The following is a 10,678-nucleotide window of genomic DNA, read 5'->3' on the forward strand; positions in this document are numbered from 1 at the left end:
GTTATCATGGGGAAAAACACTGGCTGTGACTGACACGGCACCCTATTCCTCATGAGAAGTTACTGTAGTGTACTATATGGAATAAGGTGCACTATCTAAGGAATAGGATGTCATTTCTGATTGGCCCATCATCAGCCACCTCCATAAAGAAACTAAACAAAGAGATCTAGCTGTTATGTAACTGAACTCAGCAATAATAATGATACTATAGTAACAACCAATAGAGGGAGGGTTACGAAGACTATATAGTCCATAACTTAATATATCTGCCTTAAAACTTTGTCAATTAGCTGTGTGGTTTTTACCATCCTTCATCGGCAAAGTGCTGTGTTTACAATTAGAGTCCAGCGACTGCCTGGTCCCTCCTCTATAGCTTCCATAGTTCACTAGCAGTGCTGAGACAATAGCTCGTTCTCAAATAGTCCTTTCCTCGGCCCCTTGCGTCCTCTCCCTTCGCTTCCTTCTCCTTGGACCTTGTCTTCCAATGGCTTTCGAGAAAGAAGCGAGGAGCGATGACATGGGAAATCGAGGAAAGATTCATCGAGAAAGAGACAGAGAGAAGGGCAGAGTTATGTTAGACTGGCTAGCTAGCAGAGACAGAGCGAGCAGACCAGGGTTGGCTAACTAAGACAGAGACAGGGCATGGTAGGGTTGTGTCTGTCAGAGTGACTAACAAGCATTCCTAAGACAGAGAGACAGAGAGACAGAGGAGGGGCTACCATAGCAGTCCTAAGATGGAGACAGAGACAGAGAAAGGAGGGTAGAATGGGCTTGTGTAGCCGTTCTACAACAGAGACAGAGAGCAGGGCAGGGCAGGGAAGGGTGTGTCCGCTCAGTGCTGTTCAGTGCTGCTGTCAGAGAGGTGATGCATGGAGCTATAGAGATGCAGGGGGTGAGTCAGCATCAAGGAGTCATCTCCACTCCATATCCATCATATGTCTCTATACAGGCTAGTAGAGAGATATCCTATAGCGGGAAATGTACACACTAACAAATGCATTCAAGCACACACAACAAGCAATAATTGTCTTTCTTTTTCGGTATCAGACCTGCCTTATTCTAAGTTTAAACATAGTTTGTGTGTTTACTTCGTTAACATCTGACTTCAGAATGATCTGTTCATGCAATTTGTAGTCTATGATATTTCAGATTTAGATATGATTATTTTTCAAGAACTAGTTTGGATGTATTTAACTACTTTTTCAAAGTAACTTTAGTTCAGTAAACTATATTTTCCATAGGGGCAACTTTAGTGTAGCTTAACTTCTTCTAGTGTGAAGTAATTGACAGTTTGGTAAACTAGATTTTTAGAAGTAGCTTCCCCAACACTGCACGCACGCACGCACGTGCACACACACACACGCGCGCGCGCGCACACGCACACACGCACGCACGCACACACGCACACACGCACACACCAGCCCTATTGTTCCTGACCAGGGTCTAATAAGACTGGGCCCATGCTCTCCCACTCAGGCTACCCCAGGCACTAAGGACCCTACTTAAGATGGGCCATTAACCTGGTAGTATACACTCTCCCCACTCTCCCGCTCATTCAACTTTGGCTGCTAAAGAATAAAGTGCACCAACTGCTTTCAGCTGAAACATCTAAGGGCTATATTTTATGGATGTGTTGACGTTTTTATTTCATTCAAGGCATTGCAAACAAACACGCACACGGCCACACACACACACACAATTACACACACACACACACACACACACACACACACACACACTCACGCAGGCATGCACGTGGACACAAACATGCTCACCCACACATGCTCAAACACACATGCTCACATGCTCACACACATAGACACAAACAGAGGGACACACAAACAGAGAGACACACAAACTTCAAAAGCCCTGGTCTTAGAACCCGAGAAGATGGGATGACTATTTGCATCATTAGTGTTGTGCTGGAACAGCTACTGAGTCGCAGAGGAGTTCTAACTCACTCAGAGGGAGGGGAGTGCAGATCGAGAGAGAAATTACAAAGAAAGAGTGAGGCGAAAACAGAGTGAAAAAGGAAGGAGGGAGGGAGCAGCGAGAGTGGTGGGATAGCAAAAGAGAGAAAGAAGAGGAGCGAGAGATTGAGAGAGAGAGAGAGAGAGAGAGAGAGAATGAAAGTGCGAGAGAGAGAGAGAGAGAGAGAGAATGTTAGTATCTCAGCAGACCAAGGACTGGAGATTGAAAACGGAATGTTTTTTTGCTGTGAGTTGGTCGTTCTAAATATAGCCTCCCTCCATTCTCCTCTCCTCCCTCTCCTACTTTCCTCACAGCCCCGGCACCGCATATCTCTGAACACCCGTGACAATCCTTGGAGGCTAGGTGGCTAGGAGGATAGGTGGGGGGTGGGTGGTGGAGGGATTCTAGGAGGACGGCTGGATGGGACTGGGGGTTGTCAAAGTTCACCGCGTATTGTTGAATTCCCTCGAGAGAGAGAGAGAGAGAGAGAGAGAGAGAGAGAGAGAGAGAGAGAGAGAGAGAGAGAGAGAGAGAGAGAGAGAGAGAGAGAGAGAGAGAGAGAGAGAGATAGAGAGAGAGAGAGAGAGAGAGAGAGAGAGAGAGAGAGAGAGAGACTAAATCGAATTAGACAACTGCACACAACAATACTCAAATCCACTGGAGCCAGATATTTGATCAGACAGTGGACACTATAGCTACTGCATATAGAGATCCAAACCCGCACAGTCATTAGAGCGGTTGCTCCAGTCTACAGCCCTGCCCTGGGTGTGATTTGACCTGTTCCTCTCCTGTGAGCTCATATCTTTGACCAATCAAATCCACTGAAGCCAGACATGCCATCGGTTAACACTATACTGTATAGGGATTAGTCTTTAGGCCAGTTGCCTCCACTCCAAAGACCTGAATGTGATTTGACATCTTCTATGAGCTCATTCCACTACTTCACTCTACTGAGTCAAGTCAATGCAAGCCAACGCATCCCTGTGCTGACCTGGTAACACATCCATCCTACTTGCTAAAAGCTTTCTCGAAAAGGAAGAAAATATCAAAGCCAGTATGAAAACCGATCCCTCCGTACAAGAGCAGGGGCAGTCCTGGTACCCAGTTCCAAGTGGGTCATGTAGGTTTTCCACACAACTAACAGCAGAGCAGAACATGTGATCTGGGATAGCTTTCTTAGCTAGTTTTCCAACAATTGTCGACAGATTTTTTTGCAAATATTCTAAAATATGCATAATTTTAATTTTTTTTATTCCACCACAGGGAAAAAAAACAGATGTTCTGAGGTTCACTGAACAACATCTGTTACAGGAGAGCTATGTCAAGTATTGTCACCCAGGTACCCAATACGATATATGTTTTTGACACACCAACCAGAGCACCAGAGCATGTGAGCTAACAGCGATATAATTACAGACAGAGGACATTCAACTCGGCCCAGACAGTCCCCTGACGACGCAATGGGATCAAGACATAGAGAGCAAGACCCGAGTCAATCAATATGAGAGACACACAGATTGATCATTTATCCTGTTCTAAGCAACCAGCACCAGGACAGCGAGACAGTCATCATCTCCTCTCCATGACCTCCCCTGATCTAGTTACCACACACTGCTTTCTTACTGCACTCCTGCCTATGTGTCTGTGTGTGTGTCTGTGTCTGTCTGTGTCTGTGTGTGTCTGTGTGTATGTGTGTCTGTGTATGTGTGTGTGTGTGTGTGTGTGTGTGTCTGTGCGCGTGTGTGTGTGTGTGTGTCTGTGCATCTTTCAATCAACTACCACCACCATCGTTGCACATCGTTACAACAACAATGCATCACTGCACCTTTCATCTCTCTCCAGCAGTGAGCTGTCCTAGCCTAGCTTCTCTGCTACCCCACCAAGGACACTCAGTTCTCACAGACAAGTGTTCTTCCCTCCTTCCCACCGTACGTGCACACACACACACACACACCTGCCTGTATGCCCCCTGTTAAAAATAGGAGGTATCTCATCTCCAGTCACTGCTAGAAACACTGCTGATGCAATGAGGACACTGTAATGATATGAATCATCAGGAAGGAACAAACACCGACACAGGCATAGACAGAGGCATACGGTTCGACAGGAGGAGCAGGAGGAGCAAGAGCCGGAGGCAAGGCTGTGGTGAGAATGTATGCCCAGGCCAGGGAGTGATCCAGGGAGTGATCTCTATGGTTATCACCGAAATGGCGTTCCCCAAATAACTGAAGTGCACTAAACATTAGAAAGACCTTCAAATCACCGTTGGAAAAAGGCGCAGGTTTTAAGTTTGTTCAACCTGAGCGAGTCTGACCATAAGTCAGAGACCACTATGATGACACACCAAAATGTGTTGGATCGATCTCGGGAAAAGAGCAGGAATAGGCTTTAGTAGGCTACAGTCCAAGCTACGCCTTCCAATGGTGTGACTGCTGTCGGCATCCAAACATTATCCACCTTGAGTAAACGCTTGGAGGTAAGGATGACAGCAGTGGTGTAGTCTACGGCGATATGGGTATCACTTATTATTGATATCTACACAGCGCATTGATGTGAATCACACTGCTGCTCTCTCATTCAGCTATTGCCGCCTTACGGAAAGTGGTTGTTGTGGATGGCTGTTCACAAATCTAAATGTGTATTTGAAGCCAATAATGGTTGAATTCAAGTTTAAGCTGCCTATCAATCATTGTCTTTGAAGCCAGTGAAAAATGCTCTCCTGCAACAGCTGCATAGTGCAGATCCCAGCCTATGGAACAAAAATTGGGATTTTATTGCAATCTAATTTATTTTTATTTATTCAATCTGATTCATGCTGATAAAAAAAAGTCCATAGGCCTAATAGACACATGCTCAAACTTGCACACAGTAGTTGCAACATCAATTTTTTGACTTATATACAGAGTGGGGAGAACAAGTATTTGATATGCATGTGGAGGTCTGTCATTTTTATCATAGGTACACTTCAACTGTGAGAGACGGAATCTAAAACAAAAATCCAGAAAATCACATTGTATGATTTTTAAGTAATTCATTTGCATTTTATTGCATGACATAAGTGTTTGATCACCTACCAACCACTAAGAATTCCGGCTCTCACAGACCTGTTAGTTTTTCTTTAAGAAGCCCTCCTGTTCTCCACTCATTACCTGTATTAACTGCACCTGTTTGAACTCGTTACCTGTATAAAAGACACCTGTCCACACACTCAATCAAACAGACTCCAACCTCTCCACAATGGCCACGGCCAGAGAGCTGTTTAAGGACATCAGGAATAAAATTGTAGACCTGCACAAGGCTAGGATGGGCTACAGGACAATAGGCAAGCAGCTTGGTGAGAAGGCAACAACTGTTGGCGCAATTATTAGAAAATGAAAGAAGTTCAAGATGACAGTCAATCACCCTCGGTCTGGGGCTCCATGCAAGATCTCACCTCGTGGGGCATCAATGATCATGAGGAAGGTGAGGGATCAGCCCAGAACTACACGGCAGGACCTGGTCAATGACCTGAAGAGAAGAAAACCATTAGTAACACACTACGCTGTCATGGATTAAAATCCTACAGTGCACGCAAGGTCCCCCTGCTCAAGCCAGCGCATGTCCAGGCCTGTCTGAAGTTTGACAATGACCATCTGGATGATCCAGAGGAGGAATGGGAGAAGGTCATGTGGTCTGATGAGACAAAAATAGAGCTTTTTGGTCTAAACTCCACTCGCCGTGTTTGGAGGAAGAAGAAGGATGAGTACAACCCCAAGAACACCATCCCAACCGTTAAGCATGAAGGTGGAAACATCATTCTTTGGGGATGCTTCTCTGCAAAGGGGACAGGACGACTGCACCATATTGAGGGGAGGATGGATAGGGCCATGTATCGTGAGATCTTGGCCAACAACCTCCTTCCCTCAGGAAGAGCATTGAAGATGGGTCGTGGCTGGGTCTTCCAGCATGACAACGACCGTGGCTGGGTCTTCCAGGGCAACTAAGGAGTGGCTCCGTAGGAAGCATCTCAAGGTCCTGGAGTGGCCTAGCCAGTCTCCAGACCTGAACCCAATAGAACATCTTTGGAGGGAGCTGAAAGTCCGTATTGCCCAGCGACAGCCCCGAAACCTGAAGGATCTGGAGAAGGTCTATATGGAGGAGTGGGCCAAAATCAAGCAAACAAAGGTTTCTGTACCAAATATAAGTTCTGTTTTTCTTATGTATTAAATACTTACAGTGGGGCAAACAAGTATTTAGTCAGCCACCAATTGTGAAAGTTCTCCCACTTAAAAAGATGAGAGGCCTGTAATTTTCATTATAGGTACACTTCAACTATGACAGATAAAATGAGAAAAAAAATTGTCAAACACTTATGTCATGCGATAAAATGCAAATGAATTACTTAAAAATTATACAATGTGATTTTCTGGATTTTTGTTTTAGATTCCGTCTCTCACAGTTGAAGTGTACCTATGATAAAAATGACAGATGACATGACAAAATGACATGCTTTGTAAGTAGGAAAACCTGCAAAATCGGCAGTGTATCAAATACTTGTTCTCCCCACTGTGTATACACACACACACATACAGTACCAGTCAAAAGTTTGGACACACCTACTCATTCAAGCGTTTCTTTATTTTTACTATTTTCTACATTGTAGAATAATAATGAAGACATCAAAACTATTTAAAAAAAAACACACATGGTATCATGTAGTAACCAAAAAAGGGTTAAACAAATCGAAATATATTTTATAATTTAGATTCTTCAAAGTAGCCACCCTTTGCCTTAATGACATCTTCAAACACTCTTGGCATTCTCTGAATGTAATTGCGTTACAGAATTTGGGTAGTCCAAAAGGTACGTTACTGATGACAGTTTTGGACAGGTAACTAGTAACTGTAACGGATTACAAATAGAAAGTAACCTACCCAACCCTGAGTAAGTACACTACTTTCGACCAGGGTTTCCCTATGCAGTGCACTTCTTTTGACCAGAGCCTGTGGCCCTAGTCGAAAGCTGTGCACTATTATAGTGACTAAGGTGCCATTTCTTTCATCAACTAGGCTGCCTGGCTGGCTGTGGGCTTGGCCTTGCATCGCTGTGCTGTTGCTGTGAATACTTAGTCTTTTATCCCCACAGGGACTCCTCAACCTGACTCCACCGAGCTGCTGCTGCTTCAAAGTATCTCCACTGAGGAGCTACTGGAGCTAACCCATATACAGCCATCATGTGTACCTACAGTACTGTGCTGCCTGCACCCTTCACATTTTAATTGCATCTTCATTAGACCCATAGAAGCCATGTACTGTACCTAGACCTGCAGCACTGTGCTGCATGCCTCCTGTGTATTATACATCACCAAACACTACTTTATTCAGCTAATCCATATAGTACAGCCACCATGTACTGTACCTACTGTAGTACCTACAGTACTGTGCTGCAGGCGTCCTTTAATGTCTGAATCCTTCTGGTTAGTGCATGTTATTTAGAATTTGGCCTAATTAGGCTATGCCAGGATTCAGCTTTGTACAATTGGTGTGTCGGGATTAATGTATTGATGAGAGGGATTCAGGAATGTCATTTTCATAAATGTATGAATATGTATATTGTTCCCCTCTTAAAGTCATTCAATTCGTATCATTTTGCCTTTTCTTTTTTTATTCGCACATCTGAAAAGAATACTGCTAATTATCTAAGCCATTCTGTTGTTATGGATAAGGTTTATATTGAAAGCATGGCACTCAGCAGCCTATTTCAAATTCAATAATGAGTGAAAAGATGGCAGCTGTCAGTGCATGGACGTTTTGGCCATCTGGAGATATAGAGCACTCATCTTTGTCTCTGTCAAGAGTCCTCTATGGTTCTACTACTGGGGAACTTTTAGTTCATTCTGGTGGGTGAATTGGTGTAAATATGGGGTTGTGAGGTGTCCTAGATAGGGCTTGCCTTGTAAACCAACAGGGTAACACAGGATAAGAATTTACTTAATACCTGCACATGTAATGCTTTATAACTTGTTATAAGCATGTATGAGCCTTTATAATGTTTTAAAATGAGGCATGTAATGAGGAATTTATAAACAATTACAAGCATTTGTAATGACTTATTCATGAAATTCTAAAGTGTAACCAGCTGTATAGAGGGCAAACATTTCCATTATATTTCCACTTGTATTCCAATAGAAAACGACTCGTAGATTGACTAAAGACTATTTTTCTTGAGACAGGAAGGAAGCAGAGAGAGACAGAAACTGAGTCTTCACCTCTCTAGACTGAGCTGGTTCATCAAATTTAATCAAAGCATTGCAATCTGACACGCCAGTGCAAACACACACACACACACACACACACACACACACACACACACACACACACACACACACACACACACACACACACACACACACACACAAATATGAATGCACACACACATGCACACACCAACACACGCACACACACAAAAACACACACACACACAGAAGGCACACCTCTCCTCACAGGACAGGCTTTTAGTGCTCTGTCTCACGCAGTATTTAATTGACCCCACACAGGAAGCATAGCAGTCCCAAATGCACTCCTTCCCTCCACACATATACAGCACACACACTGAGCGCACAACCACACACTGAGAGCATACACACATTGAGCACATACACACACACACGCACGCGGACACACACACACACACACACACACACACACACACACACACACACACACACACACACACACACACACAGAAGAGAGGATAAAGCATGAATGCCTGCCAGTATATGCACAGCTTCTTCCCCACCCCTGCCTCTCCTCAGCTACTGAACATAACCAGCTAGGTCACCCTTGATTACAAGTCAGTATTCGACATCCATCCATGTCTGAAGACGTCGGGACATGACGTGGAAACTGACCACTAGGGGCAACAATGAGCGCTGTCACCTTGAAGTAGATTTCGATTTACTAGGGCGTTGTGGACGGGGATGGTGGATTGGCGTCTGCCTCTGATTCCAAAGGTAGCAAGTTCAAATACATCAATAAAAATATGTTTTTGACGTTATATTTATTTTAAGCCAATCCCAAATCTTAACTTAACCATTCATAGTTAAAACCTTAAGAATTTGGAGTTAACGCCTGAACTTAACCCTAACTTTTAAAAATAGTTAATGCCTAAACTTAACCGTAAACACTTTGCATTTTGACATTAGGAACAACTTTGAAATTTGACATTTGAGAAACATGGATGAACGTCTAATTCTGACATGAGACTGTGAGAACTGGTTGAACATAACAGCAATAACCCAGAATACACCAGAACCATTCACCAGCAGTGTCATCAATGGAGCAAGAGTCATGTCACTGGACATCAAGTTTATTGGACATAAGACTGACAATACTGTAAGCTTCAGAGAAGGAACAATGAAAGATTAAATCAGATGTCATATTTCTTAACATGCACAGTTGCCTGACGACTCAAACTGAATTGTTTCCGCTGCCCTGTCGTTCGCTACATACTTCAAGTCTGAGACTGCCATCATTGAAGTCGTTTGTGGTGACGTCAAAATGAGGGGCGTTTATACAAAACAAAGTCATCAGCGGTTGGATCGTCTCTAACCAATCAGAGTATCAAAGCCAATGAGGAAGTTTCAAAATGCCACTATACCCGTGTGTGTTCTGGCTCTCGCCCAACCCATCAACTTCTGGGACCAATCAGACGGCCCCGAGTGTGATTGCATTCGGTGTAGGCTCGGGGAAGCACGCAGATCCAGACTCATTGGGAGAAGAAACTAGCGTCTGTGGGCGTGGCGTAGCATTTGGCAGGAGCAAAGAGTCTGGGTAGCCAGGCAAAAAGCTGCTACCCATGAGAGTTGTCCCAGAGTGCTAAACATTTTAACAGAAGCAGTAGCTGTTGTATGAACTTGCTAAGACTCTATTTTCAGCTCAAGCTACTGGAAGATAAACTCTTTCTTAGGTTTTGATTGATCTAATTTTGATAAAAGAAAATTCACCAAGTCTAAAAAAAAAAACACATCAAGAAAATAATACAATACAAATGTTCTGTTCTCTGCAGAATGCCTATGCATGCAGAGAGAATAGAATAGAACAGAAGCAGCTGAATAGTTTTGAGAAAGATACAATGTATGGTGGGTACTTACTCTGTTGGAGGTAGGAAGAGAAAGCTCTCTCCCCCTCTCTGTCTATCTTGCTCTCTCGCTCTCTTGCTCTGCTACTCAGTCGTGGTGTTCTCTCTCTCCAGGCTAGCGGTGAAGTGAACTGTAGCGTGCTTATAAGCAGTCTATCCCTCTCTGTTTCCCTCTACCCCCTCCTCCCTCTCCGATACACAACCCTTTGCCACGTCATTAGGGCTCCTTTCTTTCTATCCTATCCGGCACTCTTTCTTTCCTTTGCCCCCCCCCCCCTTTCTCTCCCTCTTCATTGTCATTCTTTTACCTCTATCACTACCTCCACTGGTCTTCTGAGTTACTCTCTTAGTTACTCTGTTACATTTAACTTTCTTACAGCCATATAATATTGTGTGGGACTGATAGAAAGGAATTGTCTGTCTGATTCTGATTCTATAATTTGGTTATTCAAACAAATGTATCTATATTTAGATCATTGTTACTGTAAGATAATCAAAGTTCATTACAGTGTAAATGCTCTAAATGACTGAAAATGGAAGGGACATACAGTGGGGAGAACAAGTATTTGATACACTGCCTATTTTGCAG

General features: G+C 43.7%; 1 protein-coding gene across 4 annotated transcripts in view; it reads right to left on the minus strand.

The window, feature by feature from the left end:
- LOC110491935 (voltage-dependent L-type calcium channel subunit beta-4) overlaps positions 1-10,277 on the minus strand; it is a 34,168-nt gene extending 23,891 nt beyond the window's left edge. For 2 of the 4 annotated variants that reach the window (XM_090202681.1, XM_090202682.1), the window contains exon 1: positions 10,103-10,277. The gene's annotated coding sequence lies outside the window, so the exon portion shown is untranslated. The remainder of the gene's footprint in view (positions 1-10,102) is intronic. The other 2 variants (XM_090202683.1, XM_090202684.1) reach the window with 2 other exon arrangements.
- Positions 10,278-10,678: the final 401 nt, after the last annotated feature.

The sequence above is a fragment of the Oncorhynchus mykiss genome, chromosome 16 (assembly GCF_057628025.1).
Source record: "Oncorhynchus mykiss isolate SJ-2025 chromosome 16, ASM5762802v1, whole genome shotgun sequence".
NCBI classification, from domain to species: Eukaryota; Metazoa; Chordata; class Actinopteri; order Salmoniformes; family Salmonidae; genus Oncorhynchus; species Oncorhynchus mykiss.